Below are 18877 nucleotides of genomic sequence, written 5' to 3'. Positions count from 1 at the left end.
ACATAAACCTCAATTCAAAATTAATACAAATTTAAAGTGATAATTTTTTTATACCTTTTTTTAAAAGTAGATCAACATCATATTTCATTACACCTATTTCCTAAGATTCATTTAATTATCCATAATAAAGTATAAAATTCTAACATATTTAACAAGTGAATAAAAAAATGCAAAAGCCAATCAAATAAGCCAAAATTAAATATTTAACATACCAAGCAACATAAAAATGATACGGTTTCTTGAAAAAAATGCCAATTTTATGATTTAAATTAAGTTGAGTCAATGTTTCAACAACTGTGCAGTATCAAGTTTGGTTATTACGTTGAAAAACGATCATATTGAGTCAACTTACTAGGTTAATTAGCTTCAAGATACAAGTTGATATTTAAAACAAGTGTGATATTTTTTTCATTAATAAATATCTTAATTTTCACTACACAAATCTTCTTCCTAACGTAGCTATGGAGGTAAACCATGATGCTCGATACAAGATTTGAACTCTCTGATATTTTGAAGAACATGATAGGAGATAAATTATTGTAGGAAACATGTGTATGTAAATATATGCAAATATAAATACAATCAAGGCATATCTAATGTACAAGAGAACATACTAGACTATAAACTCAATGGCATAATTGAATCTAATAGAGAAAGTAAGATACTAAGGTTGGGGGGGGGGGGGGTGAATTAGAATCTTCAAAAATTTTACTGCTTTAAACATAAATCATGCTCATACATAATTTAGCATAGACAACTCTACCTTAACCTTAAAATTTAACATGTAACATCATATATCTACATGTAATATCCGATCTAACATCAAATAACATGAATAAACATTAATGCAATCAGATTTCCACAATCCATCATAGTTATGTAAATCAGTTTCTGGATTAGATTATGTGGAGATTTTTACCATCAATAAAAATCTCCACACAATCTAATCCAGAAATTGATTTACATAACTATGAATAAACATGTAAGAAATAAATCAACACATAACACAGAATATTGGTAACCTAGAAACCCTCCAAGGTGAAGGTAAAACTGCGATGGGGATGTCACCCATAAAATCTTTACTACTGCAATAATAAAGTGAGTCTTTTAGGGCTACAAAGTTTGATCACTTTTGATGATCTAACCTGTGAGTGATCTTCCCTGTTAAGAGCTTACAAGACTTATTCAGTCTACCTTGATTGAAGGATTTTAAATACACAATTAAGTGAGCGCTATGTTAGAAGATTTATGCAGATTTGTTAGAGCCAATCTATTAAGTGATTTATCGTAAAATACCTATTAAAATATATCAATACCTTGATCTTTTGATTTGCACTTGAATGTTGATGAAAAATCTTCTCTTTAAAATCTTATATCACCTCTATGTGATAGAACTTCAATAGCTCCTCTTAGCATTGCTTGGTCACCTTACTAATCCTTAACACTTAACTCTATTGAATTCACCTTTAGCTTCACACTCAAACTTCTACTTTTCAACCCTCAAGAATTAGGTCTAAAACCCCTCCTTAAATCATTTTTTGATGAAGCTTCTACATTTCAACCAACTATCCAAATTCATCCTTTTTGCCACTTAGTCCTAATTTTCTAATTGGTTGATCACCTTACATAAGGATTGATGATCCTCAATTACATGTGTAATTGACTCCTTGATATTAAGAATATGCTTCATTCTTGATAAAAATGGTTTACATAAATGTTTGTGTCATTCCAAACATTTATACAAAATTGTGTTACTCAACACTAATAGCTTCCTAATGCTCAATGCATACTAATTCTTCTTGTTGTCCCTTAGCCTTAACTGAACTTAGATTTCATTATTATTCTCAGCCTATGTATCACTTGGCTTATGTTACCTCTTGAACAACTTGACAACCACTAGAGAACTTGATGACACTTGGTTTCCTCGACAGTAACTACTGCTCGACAATAACTGATTATAAACATCTTCTCCTTTACATATCCTGGCTTGTATATAATCACTCAGTCATAGTGTTGACTAAATAACTCTGCATGACTAAGTGGTTTCCACTAACTAACAATACTAGATTGCCTTTTGGATCAACTATCTCCCCCTTTGGCATTAGTGAAAAAACCACTTTGTCATGATCAAAACTTGGCATTCCAAAACTTCAACATATGTACTCCCTCTTATAATATAATCCATACCCATAGTTCAGTCTATACATATATATTGTTGTACTTGTATTTCAAAATCTTTTTCAAAACTGTTTATTTCTCACATTATGAGAATCAAACTAACCAATTCCTTATCAATCCAAAAATAAATACATACATATATAATCTAAAATTTTCATATACACATACACTTGCTTACTTGATCATGCATCATTCTCATTCACATTTCTCATGTCTCATTCCCCATTTTTTTTCACTTATGACTAGAATGGATTTTCAATTAGGGTTTTAGGAGGATTCCAAATGCCTTTAGATGATGGTGAAATTTGATGATAATTGACATTGTGTTTTCCCAATTAGCCTTCAAAGTATGCAATACTTGTTTTTCTATTTCAATCTTGGCCGCTAGATGCACTATATTGTCTACAATGGATAAGTGTTGATCCTTCACAAGATCCTTGGTATTTTGTACATACCTTTGTATGAATTCCATATGAGGTAGAAACCTTGCCTGAATTTAATTCACCTCATTTCATATATGGAACTCTTCCTATAAAGTTTTTTACTACTTTCCTTGTAAGGATTTGATCTGTGAATAGTAAATTGAGATGAAATTGGGATCCATACTCAACTCTTTAATATCTTTCTAAAAAATTATATCTATCTTATCCATTATGTCCTTATAGAATTACAATAAGAAGCAATATCATCACACAACTTTATAAACAATGTATTTGCATTTGTGGTTAACTATTCTAGCTCAGTGACAAGAGTCACTACAACATTTGGGGTCAAATTGCGATGGTAGTGTAATTTGCGTGTGATTTTTCAATTTTTTTTGCAAGTTCCCCCAATATCGTCTTAGTTGTCATAATTGCGATGATTGCATGATTATAATATTATTTTTTTAAAAAAATTGCTATTTTCCCCAAATGCGGTTGTGCATGCAAAGAGGAGCCAGGGTGAAGTACAAAACTTGAGCTTGGAGGTTGTGTTTGTGCTATAACTTGAGCCAGGAGGTTGCATTTGTGAGGATCTAGAAAAGATCGGTGCCACAAATTGTGCTTTTCAAATCTGACTTGCATTACAGTTTTCTTAGGGCATAATTGACAATATATTTTCTTTACATTTGAACTTGCTTATCTCAGTATTTTACTATTTTTGAATGTGAGATGAGATTTATGAGCTCATTTGATTGTTGAATAGAATCATCAATGGCTTTCTTTGTTTGTATTTCATCTAGCTATTTTCTACATTACATGGTTGTTGTTCAGACAATAACACATCTAGTTTTTTGAACAAAATCATAAGAAACATTGTTTGTATGGGGTTCATCTATAAATCCTCTCTAGATCCTCCCCAACCTTTGCTCCATTTTCTTTTTCAACATATAATAGTTCATCTACACCTTCCATGATCGATGAGTGGCATCACATGAAAAAATCTTGGATTCTTCTCTCCTTTTCTAGGGTTCTACTCTCCTTGTTTTGGACACCATTTTTGGATCCATTTTGGATGTGGCTTCTTGTAGCAAGATTTTTAGTTTTGGGTAGTTTGTAAATCTTCTGTAGAGAAAATAATATGGATCTGTGTTGAGTTATTTTGGTTTTTGTAGTTGCAAGATATTGTCATGCACTGAATTTCACACTTTTTTTTCTACAAAAGAATTTTTATTATCTGAACTATTTACATATTGAGCTAAGGAAAAGTATCAACATCAAGTAACCCATTCATAGGTACCCCATTTTTTTCGTGAGGCAAGGTTGTAGGACCACATAATCGAATGTTGAGTTCTTCAGTTGAGATCTTATCACATTATTATCTCTCAATATTAGAGAGATACATTCCCTCATAAATTCATAATATTTTCCTACAATTTGAACATTTGGGTGGTTCACAATAAGAAAGGGTTCAAGATATCATAGTCATTAGTGACCTAATTTGTTCCATTATAAATAGTCAACTTTGTAAAGGGTACAAATGAATGAGTCATAGCTAATGAATCTCCCTATTGCCAAAGGATATTTTGAATGAGTCATTTTCCATAGAATTCTATTCCTTATTGTAAAGTAAAAAAGGGATCCAAAAAACTCCCAAGTTGTTGAATTTGAAGAGGAAAAGAGTTTGGATTTGGTGACCAATAGATTTTTGGGCTCAATTAGATTGAGTAAATAGCAATTTTTTAAGTTGTTTATTTTTGTTAAGTTATAAATTTAGAGGTATTTGTGTATGTAAATTCTTTTTTAATGTGGAAATAGGTTGATATTATTTGAAAATAGGTTTAAAAAAAGTTTGGAGTAATTTGTAAATGTAAATGCTTTGTCATGGTGAAAATAGTGTGCAAGATTTTAACTCACTTAACTCAGGAGATTATCGTTTATGTTGTAGAAATATCCATCTTGTAATAAAAAATCTTCAAAATATTCTATAGTGTACTACTTCCCTATTTTTAATAGTGTTATTCTGGAATAAGGACATTTTGCATATATCGCTTTTTGGATATGATTTTCCTTTTAATCATCTTTGTGAGAAAATAAGGGGTGTAGAAAGGTGATGGCTATATATGTTCTGGGAAAAGGTGATAGCAATGACCATCATATATATGGTATCAAGTTTTTGAGACTGCAAAGGCTAGAAAATGTGACTTTAGTGATCATCCTATCATCAAAAGGACTAGTGTGAGGATTCAATCTCTTGGGATTACCCCTCCAGCGATGCAAAATAACTTGAGGAAGTGGGCTCAACTTTACAATGGCATCAACTCTCTTGCACAAAATAGATAGTGGAGGGGGGAATGAGAATGGGCTATTAGTTATAGCCATTCCTAGTGGATTTGTAAATAGCACATCAATGCAACACATTTGGTAATGATTGATGTTTACGTTTTGATATTTTAATTATGTGCTATTGAATGCTTATATGAATGTTATCATGTGATAATTCATGAATGTTAAATTTTATTAATAGATTAATGAATGAATGAATTTTAGATGTTAATGGGGAATTTAGATGTTGGGGGGTGTTGAAAACAAATTGATACAAGTATAAGAATGTGTTTCAATCATTGTTTTGTCATTGATATCAAACCTGCTACTTGTTGGTATGACAACTACATAGTTGATTTGAGTACTATCATTTATTTGATTGATGAAGAGGATTTTATCAAATGAGGTAATAATAGCACCTACAGGAAAGGTTGAGTTATGATATGGAAAAGGAGTACAAGGATTAGTTAAGATAGTGATGTTATAGTGCATTGATTATATACTTAAGATTACAAATGATGTATACATTGATTAAGTTTAGAAGAACAAGTAAAATGAATTAAGTCTACCAAGATTAATAATCTACACAGTAGGTGCCAAGAAAAGTTAGTGCAAGCAGAGTAGAAAATTAGTTGGAGCCAAGCGAACTCAAAGCTTAGTGTATGCTGAGTGATATAGTGTAAGCTGAGTAAAGTTTAGTTCATGTCGAGCACCTATAAACTTTAGTTTGTGCCTAGTGATTTGATAGTGGATGCTGAGCAATGTAGTTTATGCCAAACATGAGAAGCAAGTTAATACCAAGTGACAACATTATGAGAAAGATTGTGAATTTGATGAATCTGAGCTGACAAGTTTGATTTCTTGGATTGTGTGAAATGAGTGGAGGATAATCTTAATGAGTTGGTGGCACAAAATTCAAGATGAACCATTTTGAGGTGAATTAAAAGAGGATTGAAGGAGAATTTTCTAGAAGGGAATAAAATTAAAAGATGGGTAGATTCATTGAATCCTACCTAATCCTACCTAACTCTAGAATGGATGATAGAGGATGAACAAAAAAAGATCTTAATTTTCTATTTATAGAGATGGCTTGTTAGAAGAAAAGGTTGTCATGGGCATATGCACCAAGTTGTGGTGCCAAAAAGGTGACAAGGAAAATTTTTTTCCTATTTTAAAAAGCGCGTGCGCACTATAGTGCGTACGTGCTATAGCGTGTATGCACTTTTTAAAAATAAAAAGTATATATGATGGGTTGCAAACCCGCAGCCCATCATTTTCATCAACATTTTCTTCTACTCCTACAGTGAGCAACACGTACGCGAGTTGAAGACTCAACATTTACACCACCATTTGCCAAAATGCCTCCTCGTCGACGAAATCCAAGACCACAAGCGCACCCACAACGATGTCGTAAGTGATATAAACCTAAATTTGCATTGTTTGATATATTTTTCATATTGTTTTGTAAGTTTTTTATATTCTTTTGTAGGGTTTTTACAAATTTCATTTAGATTTGTTTATTTATTTGAATTTCAATTGATTTTTTATCAGGAAATGTTCATAATCAACCATAAAATCCACAAGAACATCAAAACCCTCAAGAACCCCAAAACCAAAACCCTCCTCAAGAAGAAGAACAAATTCCACAACCCGAACCAATTGCAAGACCTCCACCAGGCACACAAGAAAATATAAGAAATGAAATAGAGAGAGGCAAAACTGAATTAGAAGGAATCACTGCTCGGTTGAAAGAATTCGGACAAACCAATCCAATGAGGGCTCAATTGGCATCATCCCTCGAATCCATTAACACTCAGATAGCCTCAGTTAGTGGTCAGTTAGATATTTGGCGGGCTAAGAGGGATGAACAAAAAAGATTTTATGCAAATAAATTGTCATATGAAGATGTTAGAAAAAAGGAAATACCAAAAGGTAGTATATGTGCATTATTTAGAAAACCCAGTGAGCAAAATACTGTTAGAGAGGGTACTGAATGATTCACCATCCATTGGTGCATACATGATGCTATTAGAAATAATTTTTGGGATAGATGGTGGATGGTTTTTGATGCCCCTCCTTGCAACAATCACGAGGTCCCCATGTATTTTTTGAAGAAATTATATTGTGAGTTTGTCCTTGGGGAGATCCCCAATTATTTTGATATGTTAGACTCCCAGGGTAGAGGTGGGGGGTCATCATTTGAGAGGCTAGGAGCACGTCATGACCCTAATGTAGTTAGGGCAGCCGTGGTCCATCCATAGCACGAGCATGTGATTATTCCTTCAGTTGTGAAGGAACATGTAGAGGCCAGCACTCTAGGGACCATTAATGCTTTGATGCAGACCCTCATCCATTCCACGAGCCCATTAGTTGAGGGGGAGCCTTCTATACGTCATGGTCACATGTGCACTTCATGTGGATCCCTATGCACATTTGGCACTCATGTCGGAGATGGTGCAGATGATGGGCTTGTCACCGATCAGTTCCTGAATGAGACATTTGGCATTGAAACACAGGTAAATTACTAATTTGATCACATTTCATATGTATATTGAATGATTAATTAATTAGGATTTATTGACATTGTTCAAAATTTAGGGTCAAAGTGTTCCTGGGCCTAGCAGTGATCCTCCAAGCCCATTTTTTGTCCCTTCGACGAGTCCTGAGGTATGTATCAATTTAATCATTTTAATTAATACATATATTTATTACATAATCATATTAAGGATTGTTCAAAAAAAATATGCATGTGCATCAGTTCTCCACAGGACCCTCAACCTTTACCACAAACCCAGAGCAGAGACATCATACGAGCTTCACACAGGTATAGTTGTTTCATGTTAATTTAATTCATTTGATTATATTTATTCCATGTTTCATTTTAGATATAACATGTATTGTATGACATGCAGCTCATGATGTCGGACACACCTCCTCATCTGCGATAGTCTGTTGATAGTGGAGTGGCCGCAGCTGTGGCTAGCTCACAGCCACTGACGGAGGTATGAAAGAATTTTCTTCATTTTAGTTGTTGTTTATAATAGTTAATCTCAAAATTTCTAATGTTATTTATAAGTGATTATATTTATTGAATTGTTGTAGGGTCTTGTCATGCCTGATCGTCCACGAGCATTTGAGGTGGACTTATAGAGTGACTATTTGTTGGTGGTAAGAAAATAATTGATTTTGTGAGTACATATATTTGATTTCAACGTATAATAAATATTGATTCATATCTACTTTCTTTGTATCAGTTGGACCTAGAGAAGAGCCTCAATAAGAGGTCAAGTGAGCGTGTCAGGAGGGCCCCGTCATCTCCACTGTCTCCCTCCACATGACGGCAGAGGATGTCGAGAGACTTGTTTCCTTCCCCTCGTGGGAAGGAAAAGATGTAGTTGAGATATTTGATACATATATATAGAGACTTGTTTCCTTCCCCATGTATATATATAGGCATCTGAGAGACATATTCGATACACATTTGATGTACATATGACATTCTATATTTGATGTATGACATGTTTGATGTATGACATTATTGGTTAATATATGATATGTTTGTTCATATATGACATTATTGGTTATCATAATATATTATGTGTTTGTTAATGTATATGACATTATTGGTTATCATTTTATATTATATGTTTGTTCATGTATGACATTAAATTAGATATTCTCGTGTATGACATTAAATTAGATATGTGCATGTATGAAATTAAATTCAATTGCTAGAGAGTTGCCATTATGTCTACCAACTAGTAGATGTTCTTTTTTGCTTTATTAGTATTTCTCAAAAACTGCAAAGAAGCTATTTCTAGTGAATAGTTGTAAAAAATTGTGATCATCAACTTCATGTACTCATGGCTTTGGCTGCGAACACTTGTAACTTTGGCTATAAGCATCCATGGCTTTGGCTATGTGCACTAGTGGCTTTGGCTGTGAGCATTTATGGCTTTGGTTGTAGGCACAATATAGCCTTGGCTGTAGGTTTTCTTTCTTGCTGCATGTCGAAGTTACCTTCAAGAATATCATTAGTCTAAGATCATTATAATTAAAATACTATGACATAATACCTTGGAAATAATAGTCTTTAACCCATTACTTTATTTGTTAAAACATCATGTAGTATCTATTGCAGTCCTTCTACTCAAATATGTTTTCAAAAATACTTAGTATGGCAAAGAAATGTCTATGGAAAGCTTGTCAAATAGGATATTGAAGAACTAAATGTGGATAGTCATTAGTACCCATCAATAAGAACACGGACATCTTTCTCAAGCAAGCCATATGACATTAGCAAGTAATTTATAAATTTCCTTTGCAAATAACTAGAAGATGCTATGAATCTTAATATAGAGTTAATCACGAACTCATTATTCCATCCAAGAAGCATATATCACCCTAAGCCAATTAACCAACAAGATAAAAATTAATTCAATTTCAACAAAATTTTGAGCATAACAAGCATCTTAGGGATTCTTACAAAAATTAACACGATGTTCACAAGAGCATTACAAGTTCTTGTAATGCTATTTCACATATTGTAATCATATTCAGTTTTGAATGGCCATTTGTGTTACAAGCATAAATTTTCTTTAAGGTCTTTTAATTATAGACATGAATTTTATTATGAAGCTTTTTTATGACAACCCACTCAATGCATATATTGTTGTTCCACATTATGCTAATTTGACTTTCATTGGTTGATTTGGGTCTAGACATGACGTTATTCACTACCTTTTTTATATATTATTTTTTTGTAGTGATGTTTTGGCCTAAATGAATGTATTAATCATCGAAGTTGTGAACCTTGGTTGAGATCCTTACAAATATATTTTCAAATTGGACCTCAAATAGTTTTCTCGGTCACCCCCTGTACATAGATACTGAAATTGTAGTTAATGAAAAAATTAATACTAAATTAACACAAGTTTAATTGAGAAGTATTATGTTCCTCAATAGGCTAGATTATTATTGACCGAGAAGCGTTATCTTAGAGCAGTTGGTTTCCTAAATATTTAGCACAATGACAGTCTTATGGAATGTGGAATTAGGTCTGCTAGCTAAGGAACATTATTTAAAAGGTAGAGGAAACTCAAGACTCACGTGTTTCCAATCAATATAAATGTTTAAATCACTTCTCTAATTTTTTATATTTATGATCTTCTTAAAACTTAACTTTCTAAATGCATTGATGGGGAAATAAAGATCTTCTAGGAACTAAAGGCTAATCATGTTTAATACTTACAATTCTCTGTTTTTATCTAATAATTTAAAAAAGATTGTACAAGTGTTTTCAAAGAGCAACACTTGTCACTAACATCATAAGAAGGAATATCCAAGGATACTTACCACTAATCCCCCACCACCAAATTCAAGAGAAAACAAAATTCCACTACTAAAGAGATAGTAACAATGATCATCCCTAGTCTATCCCTTATCACAAAATTATTACCATCAAAATTTGCATATCCAATTGCGTCATGTGCATTGAAGCGATAGTAACATTTTCACTCTCTTACCTAATATCTCCCATTTCTGAAACTCTTGGGGAAGGGCAAGGCCATCTTCTCAGTACTTCAAAATACAACGAGTTCCATTTTTTCACATATTGATAATCATTGACTTAAAGTATAGTCAAAGTATTGACAGCCCATAGATATGCCTCGTCAAAGATCGCAGCCCTGTGGCATTTAGTGACCCTTAGGGACATTCTGGTCCAGCGTGCCTGAGAATGTTCGAGCACTGAAGGGGACAGGAAGAGGTTGGGATAGGGTTTACTTGGCCACCCGGAGCGAATGGAGTAGACAGTTTGATCCCACGACGAAAGATGAGAGAGATTTGGTAGTTGGCAACTTTGTACTGGCCAACACTACAAGTTTCAGCATCACCCGAGATGGCATTGTAGAATGAAAACGGAATGTGATCTCCAAAAAGAGATAAAGGTTATTGTAGGTCTCTGCAACACAGTCCTGTAGGAATTGGAATCTCATCCATATCTCGCACGAGCTCCGAGATATGCCCCGTCAAAGATTGCAGCCCTGTGGCATTTAGTGACCCTTAGGGACATTCTAGTTCGGCATGCTTGAGAACATTCGAGAACTGAAGGGGACAAGACAAGGTTGGGGATAGGGTTTACCTAGCCACCCGGAGCTAATGGAGCAGACAATTTGATCCCACGACGAAAGATGAGAGAGATTTGGCAGTTGGCAACTTTGTACTGGCCAACACTACAAGTTTCAGCATCACCCGAGATGGCATTGTAAAATGAAAACGGAATGTGATCTCCAAAAAGTGAGAGAGGTTATTGTAGGTCTCTGCAACATAGTCCTATAAGAACTAGAATCGCATCCGTACCTCGCACGAGCTCCGAGATATGCCCCATCAAAGATCGCAGCCCTATGGCATTTAGTGACCCTTAGGGACATTCTGGTTCAGCGTGCCTGAGAACGTTCAAGCACTGAAGGGGACAGGAAGAGGTTGAGGATAGGGTTTACCCAACCACCCAGAGCTAATGGAGCAGACAGTTTGATCCCACGACGAAAGATGAGAGATATTTGGTAGTTGGCAACTTTGTACTGGCCAACACTACAAGTTTCAGCATCACCCGAGATGGCATTGTAGAATGAAAATGGAATGTGATATCCAAAAAGAGAGAGAATTTATTGTAGGTCTCTGCAACACAGTCCTGTAGGAATTGGAATCTCATCCATATCTCACACGAGCTCCGAGATATGCCCCATCAAAGATCGCAGCCCTGTGGCATTTAGTGACCCTTAGGGACATTCGGGTTCGGCATGCCTAAGAACGTTCGAGCACTGAAGGGGATAGGAAGAGGTTGGGGATAGGGTTTACCCGACCACCCAGAGCTAATGGAGCAGACAGTTTGATCCCACGACGAAAGATGAGAGAGATTTGGCAGTTGGCAACTTTGTACTGGCCAACACTACAAGTTTCAGCATCACTCGAGATGGCATTGTAGAATGAAAATGGAATGTGATCTCCAAAAAGAGAGAGAGGTTATTGTAGGTCTCTGCAACACGGTCCTGTAAGAATTGGAATCTCATCCATATCTCACACGAGCTCCGAGATATGCCCCATCAAAGATCACAGCCCTGTGGCATTTAGTGACCCTTAGGGACATTCGGGTTCGGCGTGCCTGAGAACGTTCGAGCACTAAAGGGGATAGGAAGAGGTTGGGGATAGGGTTTACCCAGCCACCCGGAGCTAATGGAGCAGACAGTTTGATCCCACGACGAAAGATGAGAGAGATTTGGCAGTTGGCAACTTTGTACTGGCCAACACTACAAGTTTCAGCATCACCCGAGATGGCATTGTAGAATGAAAACAAAATGTGATCTCCAAAAAGTGAGAGAGGTTATTGTAGGTCTCCACAACATGGTCCCGTAGGAACTAGAATTACATCCATACCTTACACGAGCTCCGAGATATGCCCCATCAAAGATCACAGCCCTATGGCATTTAGTGACCCTTGGGGACATTTTGGATTGGCGTGCCTGAGAACGTTCGAGCACTGAAGGGGATAGGACGAGGTTGGGGATAGGGTTTACCCGACCACACAGAGCTAACAAAGCAGACAGTTCGATCCCACGAGGAAAGGTGAGAGAGATTTGGCAGTTGGCAACTTTGTACTAGCCGACATTGCAAGTTTCAACATCGATGGCGTCGTAAAATGAAAACGGAGTGTGATCTCCAAAAAGTGAGAAAGGTTATTGTAGGTCTCCAAAAAGAGTGTTTACAAATGCAAAAATAGCAGGGGGTCCTTTATATGGTTTGAGAGTTTGACCATTAAAACTAGAAATTGTCCTAGTAGTAAGTGCTGGTAACAGTTTTGAAATTTGATTGTTGAGTGTTGAGAAACCTCAAGTTTGGGATTTTTCTTGTTGTTTTGAGTCTATAATAATCATTTCCATCTGAAAAGTCGAGTGTTGAAACCATTTAAGAAGTATTTGCATAGTTTTCCCTAAAATTTGAGTGCATAAAAAGGGGTATGTGATTGCTCCCAAGGTGGATTTAGTGTTTTCTCCAAACAAGAGTTGCATTTTATATTTGAAGTCATATAATATAACAAAATTGAAGGTGTTTGAACCATTTTGGGGTTCTAGAGACGTTGCAAAGTAAGAGTTCTAGAAAGCCCTAGGGTAAAGGGGCTAGAAAGGAGGGTTTTGTAAAAACTATTGTAAAGTTGATCATGAGACCAAAAAAATAGAAGAATCCTTGCATTTGAGTCATGTCTTAAGAATTTTTTGGGTCATGGGAGTTCCAAAAGTCAAGGGATTGTGAGTTGCTTTGTAAATGGCCTCAAACTAGGCCTAGTTGGCAGACTGAAATAGCCAGTTTTGAGTGATATTTTACAAAACAAGTGTAGTTGGTTTTGGAGTATATTTTAGAGTGAGGAAAAGGGTATTTAATCACCCAATAGTTTAGGAAGTTATGTGGAAAATTTTGGAGAAAACAACAAATTAGTGACTGGCAAGGGCTAGTTGGAACAAGCCTAGAAGAGGCAAAATTGAGAAAGTGTAAGAGATGAGTTGCTGAGAGTGTGCAAGGAGTTGGAACATGTTAGATGAGATGTTTTGAGATGATCCAAGGTGTTGAGGCCATGATATGATGCCAAGGAAGAGTTTTGGTACTTGCATAGGGTGTTCCAACCAAGCTACAAATGCATAGGATAGGACCTTGTAAGGTACTTGCAAATTATGGTTCTAATGCCGAAAAAATAGAACTCCCACCAAACTTGGAAATTTACCTTATCTTTAATGTCCAGGACTAAGTTCAATATAAAGGGCCTACATTCATAGAAGGACAAACAAAATGTGTTTGAGTTGTGTCCAAAAAATGTTTCGCATTTGGCTCGCGATTTTGGCTACCAATCCTCCTTCTTACAACATCTCTTTGATTAGGGGAAACACGTGTGTTATTTTTCCAAAAATCTTTGATCAATGATTTCAAGGCTTCACTAATTTCTTTATCCTTTCGTGGTAGTCTACAGCTAAATGTCCATAACTCATTTTTTGTTGGATCTTCCAATCTCTCACGCCTTAGCATGGCTCTCCTTAGAGTACCTCTACCAATTTTTAATGTTTTGCTTGCCTTTCTCATGAGTTGAGCTTTCTTCATTTGGCTACTTACTATTGTCGATGTAAGTACTCGTCTTGTGATATTACTATCTTTGGTGCGTGATTTAGAACCCACTTTTTCATAAGCATTCATTAGATTCTTTACAATGTTTTTTTCATTTGAATCATCCATAGTTCTTAGCCCAAGAATCTTCATGATAGGCCTAAATTTTAAATTCCTCATCATTTCAAAAAATAATTGGCATTGACCTGTAATATTTAATTCATCAAAAAATAATCTCCACATATGATTAACTTTTCTTTGACAAGTACACTTGCTAATCTTGTTAGGCATTAATTTCAAAATGTTACTATCAATATCAATCAAATATTTTGGTCTTCTAAAACAAATTCTAGAAGGTGTTATAATCTCTTCAATTCTCTCAACATTTTGAAAATCAACATAAGGTTGAGTGTATTGCGTACCTTGAACCAAAGATGATGTGCCTTGGAAATAAGATGCAAAAGATGGAATATCACCTACTTGATGTGTTGATGTTGTGCCTTCAACATGACATGATGGAGTGTGTATATCGTCGAATCTACAAATCAGTGTCTCTTCAACATGAGAGGACGATATGACTTCAACATTGGAAGATGGTGTAGCGGACGATATGACTCCAACATTAGAAGATGGTGTAGCTTCACAATTCAATTGTCTTCTTGAGCGTAACAGTGTCATTCGTTCTCTTTGTCTTTCCAATTCTTCCTCTTTGTTTCTTGGTACTGGTGGTTCTTGATCCTCTTTGAAAGTCAATTCTTCATTATTGCTTTGCAATTTTCTTTGCTCACGTAGTAATTTCATTTTATCTCTTTTAATTGCCAAATCTCTCTCCCTATCTTCATTTGTTTGATTTTTTGGTTTCTTCCTTGGCATGATGATGATTTCTACATGTCAAATTATTCAAACATTTGAATTACTTAAAATGTGTAAATTACAAATTATTCAAATACATATAAAACTTATAATTATTTGAATGAATACACAATATATATATAAAATGACTTGTCAAATTTCTAACCATTTCGAAATAACATTTCATTGAAACATACAAATTTTAATGAATTCACTATATATTAAACAACGTGTCAAATTATAATCAAATTTGTATCTATATATCAACAAAAAATATTTAAAATAGATTGCACTAACCTTTTCTATATAAAGAATATTCAAAAAGTCTTCAAATCGTGTATCCAATGATTGAATTTTGTGTTTGCTAGCTTCCAAAAGTGTTTGCCACCTTGAAATAGTGTTTGTTAGCTTGAAATAGTGTTTGCCACCTTGAAAGAGTGTTTGTTGTGTTGAAACTCGCAATTTCTGTCGGGATAACAGAGTGTAGAACAGAACAAAAGTAGAGAATGAATGAAACGGGCCCCAAAGTTGTTTTTTGACCATTTTTAGATGATTTCACATAGCACGTATGCGCTATAGCGCATACGCACTATTTGAGAACACATCACTCTCCACCCTCCCTACTCTCTCTCTCTCCCCTCTCCCATCCCCTACACACACTCTCTCTCTCCCCTCTCCCATCCTTTACTCTCTCTCACTCTCCCTCTCCCACTGCCTACTCTCTCTATCTCTCTCACCCTCTCTCCTCTCCCATCCCCTACTCTTTAGATCTCTCACACAAACTCCCATCCTCCCTCTCCCACTTCTTACTCTCTCTCTCTCTCTCTCTCTCTCTCTCCCATCTCCCTACTCTCTCTCACACTCTCACATCTGCTACTCTCTCTCTCTCCCATCCCCTAAACTCTCTCTTTTACAGATACACACTCCCATCCCCCTCTCTCTCCCCTCTCCCATCCCCTACTCTCTACTCTCTCTCTCCCATCCCCTACTCTCTCTCACACACTCTCTCCCATCCCCTACTCTCACTCTCTCTCTCTCCCATCCCATTCTCTCTCTCTGCCACCTCCTACTCTCTCTCTCACTCTCTCCCATCCCCTACTCTCTCTTACACGCACTCCCATCCACCCCTCTCTCCCATCTGCTACTCTCTCTCTCTTGGGCTACTATCTCTCTCTCTCCCCTCTCCCACCACCTACTATCTATCTCTCTCTCTCTCTCTCCCTCTCTACTCTCTCTCTCCCATCCCCTACTCTTACTCTCTCTCTCTCTCTCTCTCTCTCTCTCTCTCCAATCCCCAACTCTCTCTCACACTCTCTCCCATCCCCAACTCTCTCTCACACTCTCTCTCATCCTTTCACTCTGTCTCTCTCATCTCGTACTCTCTCTCTCTCTACCACCTCCTACTCTCTCTCACACTCTTTCCCATCCTTTCACTCTGTCTCTCCCATCTCGTACTCTCTCTTTTCCATCCCCTACTCTCTCTCACACTTTCACACTCTCTCCCATCCCCTACTCTCTCTCTTTCATAGACACACACACACACACACACTCCCATCCCCCCTCTCTCTTCTCTCCCATCCCCTACTCTCTCTCTCACACTCTCTCCCATCCCCTACTCTCACTCTCTCTCTCTCCTCCATCCCATTCTCTCTCTCTGCCACCTCCTACTCTCTCTCTCACTCTCTCCCATCCCCTACTCTCTCTTACACACACTCCCATCCGCCCCTCTCTCCCATCTGCTACTCTCTCTCTCTCTCTTAGGCTACTCTCTCTCTCCCCTCTCCCATCCCCTAAACTCTCTCTTTTGCAGATACACACTCCCATCCCCCTCTCTCTCTCCCCTCTCCCATCCCTTACTCTCTAGATCTCTCACATGCACTCCCATCCCTCTCTCTCCTCCTCTCCCACCACCTACTATCTCTCTCTCTCTCAAGTTCTCTCTCTCCCTCTCTACTCTCTCTCTCTCCCATCCCCTACTCTTACTCTCTCTCTCTCCAATCCCCAACTCTCTCTCACACTCTCTCCCATCCCCTACTCTCTCTGACACTCTCTCTCATCCTTTCACTCTATCTCTCTCATCTCATACTCTCTCTCTCTCTGCCACTTCCTACTCTCTCTCACACTCTTTCCCATCCTTCCACTCTGTCTCTCCCATCTCGTACTCTCTCTTTGCCACCCCCTACTCTCTCTCACACTCTCACACTCTCTCCTATCCCCTACTCTCTCTCTTTCACAGACACACACACACACACTCCCATCCCCTACTCTCTAGATTTGTCACACGCACTCCCATCCCTCTCTCTCCTCCTCTCCCAATCCCTCTCCCAGGTCACCTACCATCTCTCTCTCTCAAGTTCTCTCTCTCCCTCTCTACTCTCTCTCTCCCATCCCCTACTCTTACTCTCTCTCTCTCCCATTCCAAACTCTCTCTCACACTCTCTCCCATCCCCTACTCTCTCTCACACTCTCTCCCATCCTTTCACTCTATCTCTCCCATCCCGTACTCTCTCTCTCTGCTGCCCCCTACTCTCTCTCTCACTCTCTCCCATCCTTTCACTCTATCTCTCCCATCCTTTCACTCTGTCTCTCCCATCTCGTACTCTCTCTTTGCCACCCCTTACTCTCTCTCACACTCTCACACTCTCTCCCATCCCCTACTCTCTCTCTTTCACAGACACACACACTCTTATCCCCCCACTCTCTTCTCTCCCATCCTCTACTCTCTACATCTGTCACGCACACTCCCATCCCCCCTATCTCTCTCCCTCTCCCTCTCCTACTGCCTACTAGATCTCTCTCTCTCAAGTTCTCTCTCTCCCTCTCTACTCTCTCTCTCGCTCCCATCCCATCCCTTACTCTCACTCTCTCTCTCTCCCATCCCCTACTCTCTCACACACTCCCATCCCCTAATCTCACTCTCTCTCCCATCCTATACAAGCTCTCTCCGCCACCACCTACTCTCTCTCTCACACTCTCACACTCTCTCCCATCCCCTACTCTATCTCTCTTACACACATTCCCATTCCCCCTCTCTCTCTCTCCCTCTCTCACTCCCTCTCCCACTGCCTACTTTCTCTCCCCCATCCCCTACTCTCTCTCTTTCATAGAAACACACTCCCATCCCCCCCCCTCTCTCTCCTCTCCCATTCCCTACTCTCTAGATTTGTCACACACACTCCCATCCCCCCTCTCTCTCCCTCTCCCACTCCCTCTTGCACCACCTACTATCTCTCTCTCTCTCAAGTACTCTCTTTCCCTCTTTACTTTCTCTCTCCCATCCCCTACTCTCACTCTCTCTCTTCCACCCCTTATTCTCTCTCACACTCTCTCCCATCCCCTACTCTCTCTCTCTCTCTCTCTCACCCCCATCCTGTACAAGCTCTCTCTACCACCCCCTACTCTCTCTCAAACTCTCACACTCTCTCCCATCCCCTACTCTATCTCTCTTATACACATTCCCATTCCCCCCCTCTCTCTCTCTCACACATTCCCTCTCCCATTGCCTACTCTCTCCCATCCCCAACTCTATCTCTCTTACACACTTCCATTCCCCCTCTCTCTCTCTCTCCCTCCCACTCCCTCTCCCATCGCCTACTATCTCTCTCTCTCTCTCAATCTCTGCCTCTCTCTCCCATCCCCTACTCTCACTCTCTCTCTCTTTTCCACCCCTACTCTCTCTCACACTCTCAGACTCTCTCCCATCCCCTACTTTCTCTCTTACACACACTTCCATCCCCCCTCTCTCTCCCTCTCCCACTCCCTCTGCCATTGCCTAATCTCTTTCTCTTCCATCCACCCTCTCTCTCCCTCTCCCACTCCCTCTGCCATTGCCTACTCTCTTTCTATCCCATCCCCTACTCTCTCTATCTCTCTCTCCCCTCTCTCATTCCCTACTCTCTCTCTTTCACACACACCCATCCCCCCTTTCTCCTCTCCCATCCTCTAATTTTTCTCTC

The sequence above is a fragment of the Cupressus sempervirens genome, chromosome 3 (genome assembly GCF_028749045.1).
Source record: "Cupressus sempervirens isolate cs-2001-9-10 chromosome 3, ASM2874904v1, whole genome shotgun sequence".
NCBI lineage: Eukaryota > Viridiplantae > Streptophyta > Pinopsida > Cupressales > Cupressaceae > Cupressus > Cupressus sempervirens.
This window is presented reverse-complemented; position numbering follows the sequence as displayed.